We start from the raw sequence: 22,604 nt of genomic DNA, 5'->3' as shown, positions 1-22,604 counted from the left end.
ACTATCTCTAGAGAAAAAGTACTAGGGAACAAGTGTGGCCAAAGGCTGGTAAGTCCCCTGGACCTAATGGGCTGTAACCTAGGATATTAAAGGAAGTAACTATAGAGACAGAGGATGCACTGTAATCTTTCAAGAGTCCTTAGATTCTGGAAAAGTCCCAGAGGATTGGAAAACTGCCAATGTAACACCCTTATTCAAAAAGGGAGGGAGACAAAGAAAACAGGTAACTACAGGTCAGTTAGCTTAACATCCGTCGTTGGGAAAATGTTAGAGTCTATTATAAAGGGTGTAATAGCAGAGCATTTAGAAATACATAATACAATCAAGCAGAGTCAACATGCCTTCATGAAGGGGAAATCATGCCTGACAAATTTATTAGGATTCTTTGAGGAGGTGACTAGCAGGATAGATAAAAGGGAATCAATAGATGTAATATATTTGGATTTCCAAAAGGCATTCAATAAGAAGCATAAGGCTTCTTAATTAGAACAACTTCACAACATACTTTCGCACCTATCTTTGTGTCATCTGCAAATTTAGCAACCATGTCTTCACTCACCACGCCTAAATCATTGATATAAATCATAAAAACTTAAGGCCCCAGTACAGACGCCACTTGTCACATCCTGCCAATCAGAAAAAGACCCATTTATGCATACTCTCTGCTTTCTGCCAGCCAGCCAATCTTCTATCCATGCTAATATGTTACCCCCTATGCTAGGCACTTTTATTTTCCTTTGATGTGGCACCTTATCAAATGTCTTCTGGAAATCCAAGTACAGTATGTCCACAGGCTCACCTTTATCCACTGTACATGTTATTCCTTCAAAATACTGCAATAAATCGGTTAAACATGATTTTCCTTTCACAAGACCATGCTGACTCTTCCCTATTGCCTTGAGCTCTTCTAAGTGTCCAGCTATATCCTCCTTAATGATCGATTCTAATAACTTCCCCAAGACAGACGACAAGCTAACTGGCCTATAGCTTCCTGTATCCCTCCCTTCTTGAATAGAGGGGTTATATCTGCTACTTTCCAATCTGTTGGAACCTTTCCAGAATCTAGCGAATTTTGGAACATTAACACCAACACATCGACTACTTCAACAGCCACCTCTTTTAAGACCCTAGGATGTAATCCATTGGGACCCGGTAACTTGCCAGCCTGCAGCTGCATCAATTTGCTCAGTACCATTCCCCTAGTGATTTCAATTTTACCAAGTTCCTTTCTCCCGTTCACCTCCTGATTTGTAGCAATTATTGGCATGTTTTTTGTATCCTCTATAGTGAACACAGAAGCAAAATATTTGTTCATTTCTTCCGCCATTTCGTTATTATCTACTATTAATCCCCCACTGTCATTCTCTAGAGGACCAACACTCACTTTACTTACTCTTTTCCTTTTTAAGTACCTGTAGAAACTCCTGCTATCCATTTTTACATTTCTAGCTAGCTTCCTCTCATACTCCAATTTCTTTCTCCTGATTAACCTTTTAGCCATTTTCTGCTATTATTTATATTCTGTCCAATCATCTGTCTTTCCGCTCATCTTTGCGGAGTTGTATGTTTTTTCTTTAAGTTTGATGCTTTCCTTAACTTCTTTAGTTAACCACGGATGGTGGATCCTCCCCTTAGATTTTTTCTTCATAGTGGGAATGTACTTATTCTGAATACTCTGAAATATCCTCTTAAATGTCTGCCACTGCTTCTCTACTGATCTATCCTCTAGCCTAGTTTCCCAGTTTACTTCAGCTAGCTCAGCTTTCATCCTCACAAAGTTGCCCTTATTTAAGTTTAAGATACTAGGCTTAGACTAACTCTTCTCCCTTTCAAACTGGATGTAAAATTCAATCATTTTGTGGTTGCTGCTACCTAGGGGTGCCTTTACTCTGAGGTCATTAATTAATCCTGTCAAGTTACACAATACCAAGTCTAATATAACCTGCTCTCTGGTTGGTTCCAGAACATGCTGCTCTAAGAAACTATCTCGAAAGCATGCTAAGAACTCCTCATCCAGGCTATTACTGCCAATCTGATTTTTCCAGTTTGTGTAGATTAAAATCACCCATGATTATTGCCATCCCTTTATCACAAGCGCACAATATTTTCTGTTGAATACTTTGTCCTTTACTGTGGCTACTGTTAGGGGGCCTGTAGACCACTCCCATTAATGACTTTCTTCCCCCTACTATTTCTCATCCCCACCCAAACCGATTCTACATCCTGATATCTTGAACCAAGGTCGCCTCTAACTATTGCACCACCGTCCTCTTTGGTTAACAGTGCTATCCCTCCACCTTCACCTAGCTCCGAGTCTGTATGACTCTTCTTCAGTGCTCTGAAGAAGAGAAATACGGACTCGAAACGTTAACTATGTTTCTCTCTCCACAGATGCTATCAGGCTTGCTGAGGTTTACCAGCATTTGGTGTTTATACTTCAGACTTCCAGCATCCGCAGTATTTTGCTTTTATCTAAATGAGGAAAAAGAGCTGGTTTCAGAAATAAGTCATCAAGAGTGCACCATCTGTGTTGCATTAAGGCTCAAGCCACAGTTAATTCAGAGGAGTTCATTCAGTTCATTATTACTCAGACAAATTGTGGCCCAGCCAGTTTTAACTGGTTTCTGCACATTGCCAATACCCTGGCTTTGGATCTCAGTTTAGACAGACAGTCCTTTCTCACTCATTGTTCAGTTTCTTAATCATACTGAGCTACAGTCAGATACAAAATAGAATATACTACATCAGTGGCTGAATTTTTCGATTTACTGGGAATCCTGGCAGATTGATGACTGGATGAACTTTGTGCACCCGTCCCAGTGAGCACTGACAGTGCATCTTTTAGCTTCAAGCAAATTTACATGGTGTTCCAGACAGTGATTGCAGCCTCATGGACTACCCATCTCAAGGGGGGAAATGACTGGGGCACCTACCAATTATATAATATGGCAAGTGGCCCCAGCTGAAGATAAACTTTTAATCTTTGAATCTTTACCTTGCCTAATGATGGTAATAACTCTGCTTGTACTAGGCAAAGTGGCTCCTTAGGTTTAAATCCACTCCGCCATCACCTTTGGAATGCCGGATGCCAGAAGAATGTTGCTGAAGTGTTAATGATAGAAAATGTATTAGACAACATATCCCTGCCATTAGTGCCTGATTTGAATATAACCAGTCATCGCCAGACTCTGAACATCCAGCTCTGCCTGATATTGAGTGGCAGTGAGGGAAAATTCACCTCTAAAAATCAGATACCATTCATAGAATGGACCACTACACTACAGCAGCAATATTAAGTCTTTTTTCAGACATTTTTTCATGGGATGGGGGTTACTGGCAAGGCTTGAATTTGTTGCCCATCCCTAATTGCCCTTGAGCTGAGCGTCTTGCTAGGCCATTTCAGAAAGCAGTTAAGAGTAAATCATACTTGCTGTGGATCTGGAGCCTCATATTGGTGAGGCCAGTTTGGCAGATTTCCATTGCCAAGAGTGTCTCGGTAGCAGAACTACTGACCTAGCTGGCCGAATTTTAAAGGACATAGCCACTAGACTGGGTCTGCGGCAGGTGGTGAGGGAACCAACAAGAGGGAAAAGCATACTTGAACTCATCCTCACCAACATGGCTGCCGCAGATGCATCTGTCCATGACAGTATCGGTAGGAGTGACCACCACACAGTCCTTGTGGAGACGAAGTCCCGCCTTCATAATGAGGATACCCTCCATCATGTTGTTTGGCACTACCACTGTGCTAAATGGGATAAATTTCGAACAGATCTAGCAACTCAAGACTGGGCATCCATGAGGCTCTGTGGGCCATCAGCAGCAGAATTGTACTCGAACACAATCTGTAACCTCATGGATCAACATATCCTCCACTCTACCATTACCATCAAGCCAAGGGATCAACCCTGGTTCAATGAAGAGTGCAGGAGGCCATGCCAGGAACAGCACCAGGCATACCTAAAAATGAGGTGTCAACCTGGTAAAGCTATAACAAAGGGCTACTTGTGCACCAAACAGCATAAGCAGCAAGCGATAGACAGAGCTAAGCAATCCTACAACTGATGGGTCAGATCTAAGCTCTGCAGCCCTGTCACATCCAGTCATGAATGGTGGTGGAAAATTAAACAACTCATTGGAGGAGGAGGCTCTACAAATATCCCCAACCTCAATGATGGGGAAGCCCAGCACATCAGTGCAAAAGATAAGGCTGAAGCATTTGCTACAATCTCCAGGCAGAAGTGACAAATGCTTGATTCATCTCGGCCTCCTCAGGAGGTCCCCAGCTTCACAGATACCATTCTTCAGCCAATTCAATTCTCTCCACATGATATCAAGAAACGACTGAAGACACTGGATACTGCAAAGGCTGTCGGTATGACAATATTCCAGCAATAGTACTCAAGACCTGTGCTCCAGAACATGCCACGCCCCTAGCCAAGCTTTTCCAGTGCAGTTCCAACACTGGCATCTACCCGGCTATGTGGAAAATTGCCCAGGTATGTCCTGTACACAAAAAGCAGAACAAATCCAATCCAGCCAATTACCGCCCCATCAGGCTGCATTTGACCAAATGTAGCATCAAGGAGCCCTAGAAAAACTGAAGACAATGGGAATTGTGGGAAAAATCTACACTCGTTGGCGTCATACCCAGCACAAAGGAAGCTGATTGTAGTTTTTGCAGGTCGGTCATCTCAACTCCAGGACATCACTGCAGGAGTTCCTCAGGGTTGTGTCCTAGGCCCATCTTCAGCTGCTTCATCAATGACCTTCCTTCTAACTTAAGGACAGAAGAGGGGATGTTAGTTGATGAGTGCACAATGTTCAACACCATTCACGTCTCCTCAGATACTAAAGCAGTCCATGTCCAAATGCAGCAAGATCTGGACAATATCTAGGCTTGGGCTGACAAGTGGCAAGTAATACTTGCACCACAGAAGTGCCAGGCAATGACCATCTCCAACAAGAGAGAATCTAACCATTGTCCTTTGACATTCAATGGCATTACCATCACTGAACTCCCACTATCAACAACGGCGGGGGGTTACCACTGACCAAAAACTGAACTGGACTAGCCATATAAATACCGTGGCTACAAGAGCAGGTCAGAGGCTATGAGTCCTGTGACGAGTAACTCATCTCCTGACTCCCCAAAGCCTGTTCACCATCTACAAGGCAGAAGTCAGGTGTGTGATGGAATACTCCCCACTTGCCTGGATGAGCGTGCCTCCAACACCACACAAGAAGCTTTACACCATCCAGGTCAAAGCAGCCCGCTTGAATGGCACCCCATCCACAAACATTCATTCCCTCCACCACCGATGCACAGTAGCAGCAGTGTGTACCATCTACAAGATGCACTGCAGGAATTCACCAAGGCTCCTTAGAATGCACCTACCAAACACACGACTACTACCATCTAGAAGGACAAGGGAAGCAGATAGATGGGAACACCACCACCTTGACGTTCCCCTCCAAGTCAGTCACCATCCTGAATTGGAAATATATCGCCATTCCTTCACTGTCGCTGGGTCAAAATCCTGGAACTCCCTTCCGAATAGCACTGTGGGTGTACCTGCACTACATGGACTGCAGCAGTTCAAGAAGACATCTTAATCACCACCAAGGGCAATTAGGGATGGGCAATAAATGCTGGCCCAGCCAGTGAAGCCCCCATGGCCTGAGTGAAGGAAAAAAGTGCTCTAGACAAGACTGGATCATGGATCGCCCAGTTTCTTATTTGCCTTTCACAGACTGGCGAAGAATCCAGGAAATTCATTGCTAATATGATCTCTTGAGGAGTTGGAGCATGTTCAATGTTCTCCTGTGAAGGAAGGCGAATTAGGGCATCTGCATTGGCTATAAGCTTCCTTAGTCTGTGCATAAAAGTATATTCATAAGCTGATCATCTCTGAATTCTTACAAAGGCTATGGGAGGGATAGCTTTTCCTTCACTAAACAGGCCCAAGAGCAGCTTATGATCAGATACTATAGTAAAGCATGGGCCATGTACATACTGATGGAATTTTTTAACTCCGAAAATAATCGATAACCTTTCTTTCTCGATTTGTGAATATCCCTTCTCGGCCGTAGAGAGGGTTTTGGATACATAGCCTTTTGGCCTTTCTGAACCGTTGTCCATCTTGTGAGATCATACTGCTCCCATACCATAGGGGAATGCATCACAAATTAGCACCAATTCTTTTCTCAGGTCAAGTTGCACTAACAAGTTCAAAGAGTGCAACAGCTGTTTAACTTTTGCGAAGGCTTCTTCTTGATGAGACTTCCAAAACCAACGCTAGTTTTTCTTTGATAATGAGTACAGAGGGGCTAGGACCATTGATATGTTGGGTAGGAATCAACCATAATAATTTACCATACCCAAGAATGACTTGGGCGCTGAAACATTTGTAGGCAAGGGTGCCTCCTTAACAGCTTTAGCTTTTTCTCCAACTGAGTATAACCCTTGGGCATCCACCGAAGGCCCCAGTAAATGACTTCACTTGCCTGAAAGGTACACTTTTCCTTTTTCAATTGCGCCTCTGCTTCCAAGAATCGTTTTAAGACTTCCTCCAATTCATCCAAGTGTTCCGCTTCTGTTAGCCTGGTTATTAAGATGTCATCCAGGTAGACCATGACTTGAGGTAGTCCTTGCAGCAAGCTTTCCATCGTCCTCTTGAAAATCGTGCAGGCTGAAGGAACACAGAAAGGTAGGCGCGTGTATTGATACAACCCTTTGTGTTTACTTATGGTTACAAATCTTCTGCACATATCATCCAGTTCCAGCTGCTGATATGCGTGACTTACATCTAATTTAGTGTAAGCTCTCCCTCCTGCTAATTTGGGATACAGATCCTCGATCCTGGGGAAAGGGTACTTTTCCAACTTGGCATCGTCGTTTACTGTTAGCTTCTAATCCCCAGAGATACGGATGGTCTGATCCGGTTTCAAGACAGGGACTATGTATGCTACCCATTCCGAAAATTGAAATGGCTGAATAATACCCAAATTCTCTCAACAGTTTAATTCGGTGTCAAACTCCTCTCTCACGGCATAAGGCACAGGCCTGGCTTTAAAAAGAATAAGGAGTTGCTTCAGAGCCAATACAGATCTTAGCCTGCAGGCCCTTGATTTTCCTCTCGAAAGCCCTTGACATATTTCCTTAGCAGCTCTGGCAGTTGTCCAGCTCTCAGCTGGAATATTTCAGACCAATTGAGTTTAATTTATTTTAGCCAATCACGACCTAGAAGGCTTGGTCCTTCACCTTCCAATACAATCACAGGGAACTGTGCTGCCTGGTGCTTGTAATAAACAGGCACATTGATAATACCTTTCACTTGTATGGCTTCACCATTATACATTTTCAATTTGGCTGAAGTCTGCTCCATATTCAGTTGTTGAGTACCCCTGTTTAAATATTTGAATGTGTGCTCCCCAACTACAGTTGTTGATCCACTTCCATAAGCAAAGCTTTTCCATTGACCTGCAGAGTAACAGTGATTGGCTCTGTTTTCCCTTCTTTCATATTAAATAGAGAATAAACATCGGAATTAGTGGTTTCTGGTTCTTCCACATTATGTACTTCGATCAGTTTAGTTTGCTGCCTGTGAGTCTGACTCAATCTTACTTTACATTGCTTCAGAATGTGCCCTCTTTTAGGACAATAATGGCACTCCACCTCTTTAAAACGGCAAGTTTCAGCGAAATGATTACTTCAACATCGATAACAATTCATTTTCAGATTTGCTGCTGAGCTGTCTCCTGCATATTTTTTAAATTTTCCAGTAGCAGGGGCTGTCTCCCGCTTCGCGGCTGACTCCCTGTTTTTCGCACCACACCTGATGGTCTGTTCACACCCCAGCTGGGAAATGGTGCCATTCTGCACACCCTATAAGGCCTGTGAATCCCACTCGGTGCTTTCCATCACAAGTGCTATTTCCAATGCTCTTTTAAAATCAATATTTACTTTAGCTAATAACCATCGCTGAATGGCATCATCGGGCACACCGCAGACCAAACGATCGCTTAACATATTGTTTAGGGTCTCCCTGAAGTAACAATGTTCAGTTAGCTGTTTCAACTTTGCTACTTATGTTGCTATGGTCTCTCCCGGGGCTGTTACTCTCGAATTAGATTTGAACCTCTGCACAATTACAGAGAGTTTGGATTGAAAACAACCCTTTACGAGGTCTACCAATTCACTGAACGTCTTTGAATCAGGAGCGTTTGGGGCCGTCAAACTACAGATTAAATTATAAGCTTTACTCCCACAGGTGCTTAGGAGAATTTCTTTCTTTTTTTCCTCCACCGTTATTTTGTTTACTTGGAAGAAGAAACCGATGCATTCTATATATTGACTCCAATCTTCCGCGGATGAGTCGAAGGGGTTGATCCTGCCAAAAAGTGGCATACCTGGTGAATATATTTTCCCTTTCTCCTGTTTAAAACAAGATACTCACATTCATTGGGCGAGGGACAGCGCCGGAGCCAATTTATCCTCATTGCCAGTTGTTATAGTCTTGATTTTCCAGACAGGTTTCTCATAAGAAAAGGTGAACTTTATTTACAGGGCTTCAGCAGCAGTTACATGCTTCCACCAAGATCCACAACTAGTCATAAACTCCACTCCCCTGTAAGGTTCCCCACGCTTTGGGCTGATTTGTTCACACTGTCACGTGATACAACACAGTGCAATAAGTCTTAAATCTACAGTCGCTACATTCCTTAAAGCTACAGTTACTACAAGCATTATTACTCAGTGCCATTCTTCTGCCTTTTCCCCATACCCTGCACATTGTTTCTATTTAAATAATCATCTAATGCCCTCTTGAATGTCTTGATTGCACCTGCCTCCAGCACACTTCCAGGCAGTGCATTTCAGACCCGAACCACTATGTGAACCAATTTTTCCCCCTCACATCGCATCTGCTTCTTTCGCAAATTGCTTTAAACGTGTTACCATTACTGAGACTGGCTTTCAATTCCAGATGTACTAATTGATTTCAAATTCTGTCAGCTGCCATGGTGGGAGTTGAACCCACACGCCCAGCACATGAGCCTGATTATAAGTCTAGTGATATTACCCCTATTCCACCATCTACCCTGCATGTTGGATAATCAAAATGACACCATTAAAATAGCTATGGGCTGAATTAGTGCACAGTAATGATCTTCCCAATTCAAATTGTTCACAGTAACAGGTTTAAGCAGGGTGTATGCAGAGGATAGATACCTTTCCAGACCGAGAGAGGAAATTGGACATGTACAACCATGTCATTCTTATCTGCATCCATGTAGCCAGTTTGAGTGACATTTGTGACGGGCAGGCAGCAGGTTATTCAACTGTTCTCCTCATCTCTGATGATGTGTGGTACGGGGAGACTAAGAAAAGGAGAGAGAAAACACTTTAGCAAAAAAGAGTCACCTCCAAGATAGCAAAATTAAATAGATGCCCATTTCCAGTGGGGGTCCAATTTAGGTGGCAGCAGGTCTCAATCCTGGTTGTCTCTCAGATTGGAGAGTCCAAAGGGTCAGGGAGCAAAGCGAAGGCAGCCAGCAGAGTACATCACCTGCACTTTCATGCAGCTATGCAGTGGATATCTGGGCTCCGAGGCTTTCTGGTAGCTATTTTCCAAAAGCATGCAGAAGACTCCGAAGTAGCGTCAAGTCCCTGAGATGCTTGTAGCTGTGCTCTTGCTCCTGCCCCATTTCATGGCAGAGGATGGGCCAACATCTAGGTCCAAAAATGCTCATCAAATGCAGATGTACTTAGTTTGCTCAGGCACAGTTCACCTCAGGCATTCTGCACTAGTCTAGACGCACGCTCCTGAGAAAAGACAGGGCCTTCTTTTGTTTCTAAAAGTGTTGGCACATGCTCAACAGGGGAATATTGTTTGTGCTAAAATGTTTACAAACTGAGCATTGAGCTAACTGCACTGAGCTCCAGCATGGAGCTATTTTAGGTAGTTGATTTTAGGTAGTTGATTATCTCAAAAGCAATGGATGGAAAAAAAACAGTAAATGTGGAAAAAACATTTATTGTTAGTGTCTCAACCCAAATTGTTAAATCTTCTTTCCCGAAGCTAATGGAGCTATTGTATCCTGTTAACTTCTGCTTTGAATTCAAAAGCGCTACGGGACTGCTTATGTATTACAAAAGGGGTGAGTTGATTGGTTGATTTTGTTTTCTTTGTACTGGCCTCTATTATTTTGTGTAACTGTGGTCAGTACAGTATTCATGCAAATCAGCAAACCCCACTCCCCCACCACCCCACCCCATCAAAATGGGCTTCATTTATTCCTTCTTGTAATAATGTTCAAACAGTTAAAGAAAATGTTAAAAGCTGACTGCGGTAGGTTATAGATGGTACATATGTATCTGTTAAATTACACAAGGCACAAGGTAATGTGAGCCACTTCAGTATAGTGTCATTTTACTTCTACCTTTACAAACAGAACACCCAATTAAATTTTCCAAATCCAGAAATCCTGCTCCCAGTGGATGCCTCTGTGTGAGAAATGATTATTACAAGCTGTGCGGGAAGTGGCTTACGAAGTTGGTTGCAAGGATAATATAACAGGCTGGCAGCCTACTTTCTAAGGTTCCTAGACCAGGCTAATAAGCTGACAAAACATTATGTGTGAATCAGCAAGTCATTACCATATATAAGTCACTCCGCAGAGCATCAGAGATTTTTACAGCAGTATTTATTAAAGAACTGCACAAATCCTTCAAAGAGGCAGCCTACTGTCAAGCTGTCTAGTTTTTGCACTGTTAACCAACCTAGTCGAATTAGTTTGCACTTGTCAAGACTGGAGAAGATTCAGGTCTACTCAGTTCAAAATCATGACTTTGGCTTGTAGGGAGAGGATAGGACAGTGGCTGCTCTCTTTATCTCACAGATCATTCCATGATTTGTGGTGCAGCAGAACTGCAGTGCACAATGAACAAAAGGCAAGTTTAAAAAGGAAGAAGCAAAAAATTACTTATGTTGACACTTCATTACTATGTTTTGCATAGAAGAGGCCTGCCACTACCAGGACAGCAGTGATTTAAGGAGCATACCCATGACCAACCTCTCAGGGCAAAGCAATTGAGCTTGTCAGCAGCAAAAAATGTTTCATCCAGAAGTCAGTACTATTGTTAATGCAGTAGGTCCGAAACACTGCACTGAAGTGTCAACTAACTTAGCAACCTTGGTTCAGTTCATCAATTCCTGAACCCTTCATCCATGCCTTTGTTCTCTATAGAATAGACAATTCCAATGCTCTTCTGGTCAATGTATTGTTATAGTGTTATCAAATTGCATTGGGAAATTGGAAGATATTTGTAGTAATTATAGTTTTGGGAAATGTAGGAATGTAGCTTTAAGAATAATCCTGTGTTGTAAGATCACATGATCTGTGTAAACCAATGTGTTAATAGCCTGGGGAACCTCTGCAGGTGAGTTCTTTAGTTATACAGTTTGATGCACACGTGTAGTTGCTGCTGCTGCCTTTAAATAAAGTTAAATGCTTCCACTAAGAAAAGTTGTCTGAAGATCAACTCTACGACAAACTGGCAACGAGGATAAATCAGATTCAGCGCTGTACCTCGTCCAGTGATTGTGAGTACCTAAGTTTGTTAAAAATAAAATAAGATATGCTTATCCAAAGTGCCACAGTTTGGAAGAATCAATCCCTTTGAGCCACCGCATGATGATTGGTCTCAATATATTGAATATCTTGCATTCTTCTTTCAGGCAAATAAAATCACAAGGGGGGAAAAGAGGAGAGTGATTCTCCTGAGTATTTGCGGGAGCAAGACCTACGTTTAATTCGAAGCTTGACGGCCCCCAGTTCCCCAGATTTGAAGGCTTCCAGTGAATTAGCAGACCTCATTAAGGGACATTTTCAACCCAAGCCTTCAGTCACAATGCAGAGGTTCAGGTTCAATTCACGGAATAGAGTCCCAGGGGAGACAATTGCCACCTACATGGCGAAATTAAAACAACTGACGGAATATTGCGATTATGGTGAAACCCTGAAATGACATGTTCAGAGATCATTTAGTATGTGGCATGCAGGAAGACGCTATTCAGCAAAGATTGCTGACTGAAGTGAATCTGATTTTTAAAAGGATTTGGAAATAGTGCTGGTGACGGAAAGCACTGTAAGGGATTCACAAGCGATTCAAGGTGCGCAAAATGGTGCTGTTTTCCTGGTTGGGTGGGAACGGTCAGCCAAAAGTGGCGCAAAAAGCCGGGACTCAATCGCGAAGTGGGAAACAGCCCCTCCAACTGCAAAATGAGAGGAAACAGCTTAGCAACTAAATCGAAAAATAACTTTAATCGTTATGGAAACAATTAGCCTTCTAGCGATTGGCAATTTTAAAAAGTAGCATGTTATTTTTGTCACAGAAGTGGACACATAATGAGACAGTGCAAAATGAGATTTAAACAGGCCTCCAACCAACAAACGAAGTCACATGACATCTATAGCATAGAAGAGCCAGAAACAACCAATTCTGACATTTATTCTTTATTCAACATGAAAACTGGGAAGACAGAGCCAATATTTGTTACAGTGCAAGTGAATGGTACACCCTTAAAAATAGAAGTAGACACGGGTGCTTCTACTACTGTAACAGGAGAACACACTTGCAGACATTTAAATAAAGGTGATCAACAATTAAATTTGGAACAAACTTCTGCCAAGTTGAAAACGTACACAGGCGAAGAAACCCAAGTAAAAGGTGTCACCAGGGTATCTGTTCATTATAGACACCAATCAGCACAGCTACCACTGATGGTAGTAGAAGGGGAAGGGCCAAGTCTTCTAGGGCATGATTGGTTGAAGGAGATTAAATTAAACTGGTCTGAAATCTTCCAGTTGCGAGCAGGTGAACTACCAGAGCTGCTAAAAAAAACGACACCGTCTTCAAGGATGAACTGGGAAAAATCCAAGGTCTACAGGCCAAGATTTACGTGGACCCAGGAGCAACTCCTCGCTTCTTGAAAGCAAGACCGATGCCATATGCCCTGAGAGAGAAGGTTGACACTGAACTGAACCGGCTAGAGAGACTGGGTGTCATAAAAGCGTTTCAGTTCTCAGAGTGGGCAGCAGCAATAGTCCCTGCCCTGAAACTAAACCAAACCGTCCGGATCTATGGGGACTATAAGCCCTAGTCAACAGACCAGTAAAACTGGACAGGTACCCTATACCCAAGATTGAAGACCTCTATGTCAAACTAGCGGGAGGGACAACGTATCCCATGCTTGACATGAGTCATGCATTTCAGCAACTAGAGCTGGATGATGTTTCCCGGGAATCCATAACCATAAATACCCACAAAGAGTTATACCAAAACAAAAATAAAAATACCTGGAAAAACTCAGCAGGTCTGGCAGCATCTGCAGAGAGGAACACAGTTAGCGTTTCGAGTCCGTATGACTCTTCAACAGAACTAAGTAAAAATAGAAAAGAGGTGAAATATAAGCTGGTTTAAGGGGGGGTGGGGGGGGAGGGTAGAGCTGGATAGAGGGCCAGGGATAGGTGGAGATAACCAAAAGATGTCAGAGACAAAAGGACAAAGAGGTGTTGAAGATGGTGATGTTATCTAAGGAATGTGCTAATTAAGGGTAGAAAGCAGGACAAGCAAGGTACAGATAGCCCTAGTGGGGGTGGGGTGGGGTGAAGGGAAGGGATTGAAATAGGCTAAAAGGTAGAGATAAAACAATGGATGGAAATACGCTTAGAAATAATGGAAATAGGTGGGAAAAGAAAAACCTATATAAATTATTGGAAAAATGGTGGGGGTATCAGAAAGGGGGTGGGGATGGAGGAGAGAGTTCATGATCTAAAATTGTTGAACTCAATATTCAGTCCGGAAGGCTGTAAAGTGCCTAGTCGGAAGATGAGGTGCTGTTTCTTCAGTTTGCGTTGAGCTTCACCGGAACAATGCAGCAGGCCAAGGATGGACATGTGGGCATGAGAGCAGGGTGGAGTGTTGAAATGGCAAGCGACAGGGAGGTCTGGGTCATGCTTGCGGACAGACCGAAGGTGTTCTGCAAAGCGGTCACCCAGTCTGCGTTTGGTCTCTCCAATGTAGAGGAAACCGCATTGGAGCAACGAATGCAGTAGACTAAATTGAGGGAAGTGCAAGTGAAATGCTGCTTCACTTGAAAGGAGTGTTTGGGCCCTTGGACGGTGAGGAGAGGGGAAGTAAAGGGGCAGGTGTTGCACCTTCTGTGGTTGCATGGGAAGGTGCCGTGGGAGGGGGTTGAGGTATAGGGGGTGATGGAGGAGTGGACCAGGGTGTCCCAGAGGGAACGATCCCTGCGGAATGCTGCCAGGGTGGTGAAGGGAAGATATGTTTGGTGATGGCATCATGCTGGAGTTGGCGTATATGGCGGAGGATGATCCTTTGAATGCTGAGGCTAGTGGGGTGATAAGTGAAGACAAGGGGACCCTATCATGGTTCTGGGAGGGAGAGGAAGGTGTGAGGGCGGATGCCATTTCAATACTCCACCCTGCTCTCATGCCCACATGTCCATCCTTGGCCTGCTGCATTGTTCCAGTGAAGCTCAACGCAAACTGGAGAAACAGCACCTCATCTTCCGACTAGGCACTTTCCAGCCTTCAGGACTGAATATTGAGTTCAACAATTTTAGATCATGAACTCTCTCCTCCATCCCCACCCCCTTTCCGATCCCCCCCTTTTTTTTCCAATAATTTATATAGATTTTTCTTTTCCCACCTATTTCCATTATTTTTAAATGTATTTCCATCCATTGTTTTATCTCTACCTTTTAGCCTATTTCGATCCCTTCCCTTTAGCCCACCGCACTCCCACTAGGGCTATCTGTACCTTGCTTGTCCTGCTTTCTACCCTTAATTAGCACATTCCTTAGATAATATTACCACCTTCAACACCTCTTTGTCCTTTTGGCTATGACATCTTTTGGCTATCTCCACCTATCACTGGCCCTCTATACAGCTCTACCCCCCTCCTTAAACCAGCTTATATTTCACCTCTTTTCTATTTTTACTTAGTTCTGTTGAAGAGTCATACGGACTCGAAACGTTAACTGTGTTCCTCTCCGCAGATGCTGCCAGACCTGCTGAGTTTTTCCAGGTATTTTTATTTTTGTTTTGGATTTCCAGCATCCGCAGTTTTTTGCCTTTATCTAAGGGTTATACCAACATACATGCCTTCCCTTTGGTGTTTCCTCAGCCTGTGCCATTTATCAGAGGACAATGGAAAGCTTATAGGGACTATCTCAGGTTCTGGTCTACCTGGGCGATGTACTGATAACTGGATTCACAGAAAAGGCTAACCTAGAGGAAGTCCTGAAATGGTTTTTAGAAGCAGGAGTGCGCCTGAAGAAGAAAAAATGCACTTTTCAAGTCAATTAAGTCATTTATTTGGGCCACTGGGTAGATGCCCAAGGTTTACACCTGGTTAAAGAGAAGGTTAAAGCAAGAAGAGAGACACCTGCACCCAAAAACACCTCTGAACTTAAATCATTTTTAGGGATGATAAATTACTATGGTTTACAATTTCTACCAAATGTATCCACAGTTCTAGCCCCTCTACATTCATTGCTAAGAAAATAGCAGTGTTGGTTTTAGGAGGCACCCCAAAAAGAAGCTCTTACACTCTTCAAATTTGTTAGTGCATTCTAACTAGACGAAGGAATTAGTGTTAATTTGTGATGTGTCCCCATATGGAGTGGGAGCGGTGCTATCTCACAAAATAGACAACGGCACAGCGAGGCTGATAGGATACGCATCCAGGACATTTACCACAGTTGAAAAAGGATATTCTCAGATCGAAAATGAAGGTCTGTCGATTATTTTTGGTATAAAGGAATTCCACCAATACGTGCACGGGTGACATTTCAGGATAGTATCAGACCACAAACCACTTTTAGATCTGTTTAGCAAGGAAAAGGCTGTACCTCCCACAGCTTCTGCACGAATACAAAGATGGGCCCTAATTTTGGCAGCACATGAATACACCTTTGTATGTAGACCAAGAATTCATATAGCAAATGTCGATGCCCTAAGTCACCTTCCTTTGCAAGAGAATGATGAACATGTCCCAATCCCACAGGAGCTCGTATTAGTGATGAATTTCCTAGATTCCTCGCCAGTCTGTGCCAGGCAGATAAGAAACTGGACGAATCATGATCCAGTCCTGTCTCAAATGAGAGACCAAGTGTTACATGGTTTGTCCCAGGAACCAGTCTCTGATGAATTGAAGCCGTTTTTCAACTGAAGACATGAGATGAGCAGTCAAGATGGTATTCTATTATGGGGTGTGTGGATAGTAGCTCCTGCACAAGGAAGGGACCACTCTTAGTAGAGCTACACACAGTGCCCATCCAGGGATCTCCCGAATGAAGACGATAGCGCGGATTTATCTTTGATGGCCGGGGATGGACGGTGATATTGAAAATATGGTAAAACACTATGCGCAATGTGAACAGCTACAAATATTGCCGGTGACAGCGCCATTACACCCATGGAAGTGGCCTGGTAGGCCCTGGGTGAGATTGCACATTGACTACATCAGTCCTTTCCTTAGAACCATGTTTCTATTGATTATAGATACTCATTCCAAATGGTTAGACATTTATGAGGTAAAGTCACCAACGTCAGGTGCTGCTATAGAAAAACTATGCCAAAGCTTCACCAGCCACGGATTACCGGACATAATCCTTTCAGATAATAGGACACAATTACAAGCGCTGAGTTCCAACGATTTATCAGCCTCAATGTTATCAACCATGTGAAGACTGCACTGTACCATCCATCATCAAACGGACTGGTGGAAAGGGCAGCGCAAATTTTTAAGACAGGAATGAAAAAGGTGATTCGTTGGAGACCAAACTTGCTCGTTTTCTATTTCACTACAGAACGACCCCCCTGCCCCCCCACCCTATAACAGGTGCAACACCTACAAAATTACTGATGAGACATCATCTTCAGATAAGAATGTGTCTAATGCTTCTCAATTTGGAGGGGAAGGTGGAGAAAAGTCAAGGGAACCAAAAAGCAGCCCATGATTTGCATAGTCGTGAGCAACAATTTACTGTTGGAGAAGCAGAATATGGAAGGAATTTCGGTGGAGGACCAAATTGGTTATCTGACAAAGTCGGGTCTGTGACTGGACTAAATGGAGGGCCGGATCACCCATAAACCTGTGGATCATTTAAGAAAAAGAGAGATTCCCCAACAAAATGATGTTCCAACTGTAACCATTGCTGAACCAGTGGTTCCTTTTGAAGTTGCTCAACTAAGGACAGGCATGCCCGATGTCTGTCAGAGTCGGAAACACTGAACTGCATGGGCAGAATTTTGCCGTTGGCGAGCAGGGGGAGGGGCCCGCTCGCCAATGCGTAAAATGACACGGCATGACATCGGGCCTGACGTCATCCCGCCCCATTTAAATTTTCAGGAAGGCGGGGGCGCAGCAAAATCAGCTGCAGGCCCGCCGACCTGTCAATGGCCAATTGAGGCCATTGACAGGATCATTTAAACAATTAAAGGACCTGCCTGTCCAACCTTAAGGTTGGCGGGCAGGCCAGGAGCCCCGGCGGCAACTAGAAAAAACATGAAACCCCATCCAATGGCCGGATGAGGTTTCATGCAGGATTTTAAAAATTTTAGTAAAGTTAATTTGTATAATTTGTAAATTATGAACACGTCCCATCTCATGTGACGTTGTCACATGAGGGGGCCATGTTGGGGAATTTTTTTCTATTTTTAATATTCTTCAAAGTGGAAGCAATCTCCCTGAGGCTGCACTTGGCCTCAGGGAGATGTGCGCTCTTTCATGTGCATGCATGGAAGAGCGCACTCTCGCTTTCAGGGAATCCAGCTTCCCGCCGGACGTCACGCGGGCGGGCCTTAATTGACCAGCCTACATAAAACGGCGGTGACAGGGATCAGCTCCCCTCCCGCCGGAGATTGGGTCGGGCCCACCCACCCGACAGGCAGAAAATTCTGCCCAATGTGTCTAATGAGGTACCTGATATTAATGCGGTTCCAGAGAATGTGTTTCTCACAAAAGAAACTGAAGTCGTGGAGCTGCGACATTCCACACAGATCAGGAAACCACCTGAAAGACTGAACTTGTAATTTCATGACCTGTGTAAATATTGTAATGTCATGAGGTAAATATCCTTGTAAATACAAAATGTACAGAAAAGTTAAAGGGGAGGAATGTAGTAATTATAGTTTTAGGAAATGTTGGACTGTAACTTTAAGAATAATCCTGTGTTGTAAGATCACATGCTCTGTGTAAACCAATGTGTTAACAGCATGGGAATTCTTTTTTAGTTATGGAGTTTGATGCGCAGATGTAGTTGCTGCTGTCTTGTAAATAAAGTTAAATGTTTCCGCTAAGAAAAGTTGTCTGAGGATCAACTCTATAACAGTGTTACTCGTAAGTTGCATGTAGACTCCAATGTAGCTCCAGTAGTGCATCAATGGTGGTGAATACCATTTCATGGCAACATATTATTTAAATGAAGGGGGAACTCTGAGGGACAAAGGAAACTGGGAGTCCTGGTACATGAATCACAAAATGTTAGTGTGCAGGGACAGCAAGTGATTAGAAAGGCAACTGGAATGTTGTCAATTATTGCAAGGGGAATGGAATATAAAAGCACATTGGTGAGACCACATCTGAAGTACAGTGTACAGTTTTGGTCTCCTTATTTAAGAAAAGATATAAGCGCATTGGAAGCAGTTCACAGAAGGTTCACTTGAGTGATACATGGGTTGTGGGGGTTATCTTATGAGGAATGGTTGGACAGGTTTGGCCTGTATTCACTGGAGTTTAGAAGAATGAGAGGTGATATTATGGAAACATATAAGATCCTTAGGGGATTTGACAGAGTGGATGCTGAAAAGATGTTTCTTGTGGGAGAAATGAGAACTAGGGGACACAGCTTAAAAATAAGGGGTCTCTCATTTAAGATGGAGAAAAGGAGCATTTTCTTCCCTCAGAGGGTGGTGAGTCTTTGGAACCCTCTTCCCAAAGAGTGTGTTAGAAGCATCATTGAATATTTTTAAGGCAGAGGTAGATCGATTCTTGACTAACAAGGCAGTCAAACATTATCAAGGGTAGGTAAGAATGCGGAGCTAAGGCTGCAATTAGATCAGCCATGATCTTATTGAATGGCGGAGTAAAGTTGAGAGGCCGAATGGCCCCTGCTCCTAATTCTTATGCTTGTATATTCATCAGCAGACTGAGAATGAACTTCAGCGTCTACTTGACCTTGACATTATTGAGAAAGTTGGGAATGAGCCTATCCCTTGGGCCTCTTCCATACAAGTCATCAAGAAACCCAAGAACGAGACCCAGCTTAGAATCTGTCTTGATATGCAGTCACCAAACCAGGCCGTACAATGAGAAAGACACTTTATACCATCAATCGATGACATTATAGAGAAAGTGTTGGTGCTAAACACTTTACCAAAATTCACCTCATTGCAGGCTACCATCAAACCGAGCTTACAGAAGATATATTACAGTATTCTCCACTCATATTGGACTTTTTTCATACAAGAGGTTCAACTTTGGAGTCAATTCAGCAGCTGAGGTACTTCAGCACATGATTCAGTTGGTGCTCCATGGACTTGAAGACACACTGACAACAGTGATGACATTCTCATCTACAATCGCACCAAAAGTGAACTCAACGCATGCCTACATGTATGCCTACAATGTCTTTGAAAATGTAGCCTCACCTTGAAAAAGACAAGTGCACATTCAGTGAAAGCAGAATCAAATTCTTCAGCCGTGTGTTCAGCGGTGAAGGAGTATCACCTGATCCATGGAAAGCTGAAGCCATTGCAAATGCTGTGGATCCTACAAGCATTTAGGAGATCTGTAGTCTGCTAGGACTCATCACATACTGTAGTCACATCATTCCCGACCTCGCTACACTATGTGCCCCCATGTAATCTGACACAAGAGACCATCGAGTGGGAGTGGACTACATCACACAAACAGGCTGTACACCAGATCAAACAGTGGTTGTCAGCAAGTTGCACAAATGCCTACTTCAACCCTAAGAAAACCACCCAGCTAGTCATGGGTGCAAGCCCAGCTGCTTGTGCACGGTTCTCATGCAAAAATATAAGGAAGGAAACCCATCAATTCCCGGGATGGTAAGCAGAGCACAAACACCCATAGAGTAACGTTACTCGCAAACAGAGAGAGAAGCACTCACGATATTATATTTTCACCTCTGTTTGTGTGGAAGTGAGTTTGAAATTATAACTAATTATAGACCACTTGTAAACTTGTTCAACAATCCACAAAGCAAACCACCCACTTCAATAAAGCGTTGGATACTTCAACTCCAAGAGTATGAGCTCCGTGTTGAGTAACAGCCAGGCAAGGTCAACCCAGCGGACTATCTTTCATGACATCCGTTGCTGGCAGTCAGTCCCACTAGTTGTGAGGAAAAGGTTGCTGAATAACATCTTAACTACAAAAGCCTAAATACAGAGCTAAACCTGCTAAAACTGGCTGACACCATAGTGGCAACAAAACAAGATGAGGCGTTACAAATATGTACGATGACTATGGAATCACAAAACTAAGAAGATGTGATCGAGAGAGCATCTACAAATGAAATCACTCACACACTATAGGGTCTTCACAAAGTTCGAAATGAGCTCACCGATACAACTGCATTTAATCTTGTGTTACGCAGGAACTGTACTCTCTTTCCACAATCAACTCCAATGCTCTTCCACGACATAAACTTTAGCTCATCCAAATCTCTGTTTAAGACATAACTCACACTTAGTCTGATTCACCTCCCATCCCCGTGCTTGCTGAACAACATTGGCTCCCAGTCCAGAAATGACTCAACTTTAAAAATCTAATTTTCCAAATCCCTCACCCCTCTGTAACAACCTCCAGCCCTGGCATCCTCTGACATCTCTATAGCGTGGTGGCATAGTGGACTAGTGATCCAGAGGCCCAGGCTAATAATCTGGGGATATGGGTTCAAATTCCACCTCGGCAGCTGGTGGAATTTAAATTCAGTTCATTAATATATCCGGAGTTAAAAGCTAATCACAGTAATGGTGACCATGGAACTATTGGATTAAATTGAAAGATCCACCTCATTCACTAAAGTCCCTTTAGGAAGGAAATCCGCTATCTTGGGTGGTCTGGTTTACAAATGACTCTAGACTCCTATCTCCAGTCTAATATGGCCTAGCAAGCCACTCATTGTACCAAACTGCTACAGAAAAGTCAAAAAGGAATAAAACTGAACAGACCACCCAGCCTCGACCTAGGGCCCAGTTACAATAATGGCACACACGGCCCAGTCAACCCTGCAAAGTCCTCCTTACTAAAATCTGGAGGCTTGTTTCAAAATGGGGAAAGCTGTCCCACAGCCTAGTCAAACAACAGCTTTGCATTGATACTCACCATATCAAACCTTTACAGCCAATGTACAGACACCTCCATCACCATCCCTGGACATGTTCTGACCCACTGGAAGGGTAGACCCAGCAGAGGTGGTGGCACAGTGGTGTACAGTAAGGAGGGAGTTGCCCTCGAAGTCCTCAACATTGTCTGCCAACCCAGTGAAGCCTCATAGCATCAGGTACCTAATGGGCGAGGAACGTCCTGCTGATTATCAACTACCGCCTGCCCTCAGTACCCCTCCATGTTGAACTTGGAAGAAGCACTGAGGGTGGCAAGAGCACAGGATGTACTCTAGTGGGAGATTTCAATGCCCATCACCGAGAGTCCCTTGGTAGCACCGCTACTACCTAACTGGCCAAGTGCTCAAGGACATACGCCAGACTGGGACGGTGGCAGGTGATTAGAGAACCAACATCCTGCTTGACCTCACCAATCTACCTGTCACAGGTGCACCTGGCCATGACAGTATTAGTTGGATTGACCGTTACACAATCCTTGTGGAGATAAAGTCCTGCTTCCAAGTCCCTTCGGACTAAGGATACTGAGTATATACCATATACTCTGTAGTGCAGCAACTCACCACACTTCGTTCGACAGCACCTTACCTGCTACCTCTGCTACCCAGAAGGACAAGGGCAGCAGATAGATGGGAACACCACCACCTGCAAGTTTCCCTCCAAGTCACTCACCATCCTGACTTGGAAATATATCGCCGTTCCTTCACTGTCGCTGGGTTCTAACAGCACTGTGGGTACCAACATCACATGGACTGCATCAGTTCAAGAAGACGGCTCACCACCACCTTCACCAGGGCAACTAGGGATAGGCAAAAAATGCCGACCTTTCCAGTGACGCTCACATCCCCTGAAAGAATTTGAACAAATTCTCCTCCAATTCTGGTCCCTTGTGGATCCCCGATTTTAATCTCCCCGCCTTTGCCGGCCAGGCTTGCAGTTACCTAGACCATAAACTCTCAATATCCTTCCTTAAATCCCTATGTATCTTTAGATCTCTCTGTCTTATCCTTTAAGACAGTCCTTTCACCAAGCCTTTGATCACCTGTCCTAATATCTGCTTACGTGAGTCAGTGTCAAATTTTGTTAGATAATGCTCCTGCGAAGTGCCCGCTACCTTAAGGGCTCTACGTAAATACAAG

This window comes from Cetorhinus maximus, chromosome 2 (genome assembly GCF_964194155.1).
Source record: "Cetorhinus maximus chromosome 2, sCetMax3.hap1.1, whole genome shotgun sequence".
In the NCBI taxonomy this organism is placed as follows: domain Eukaryota; kingdom Metazoa; phylum Chordata; class Chondrichthyes; order Lamniformes; family Cetorhinidae; genus Cetorhinus; species Cetorhinus maximus.
The sequence above is the reverse complement of the archived record's forward strand: the minus strand, read 5'-3'. Positions refer to the sequence as shown.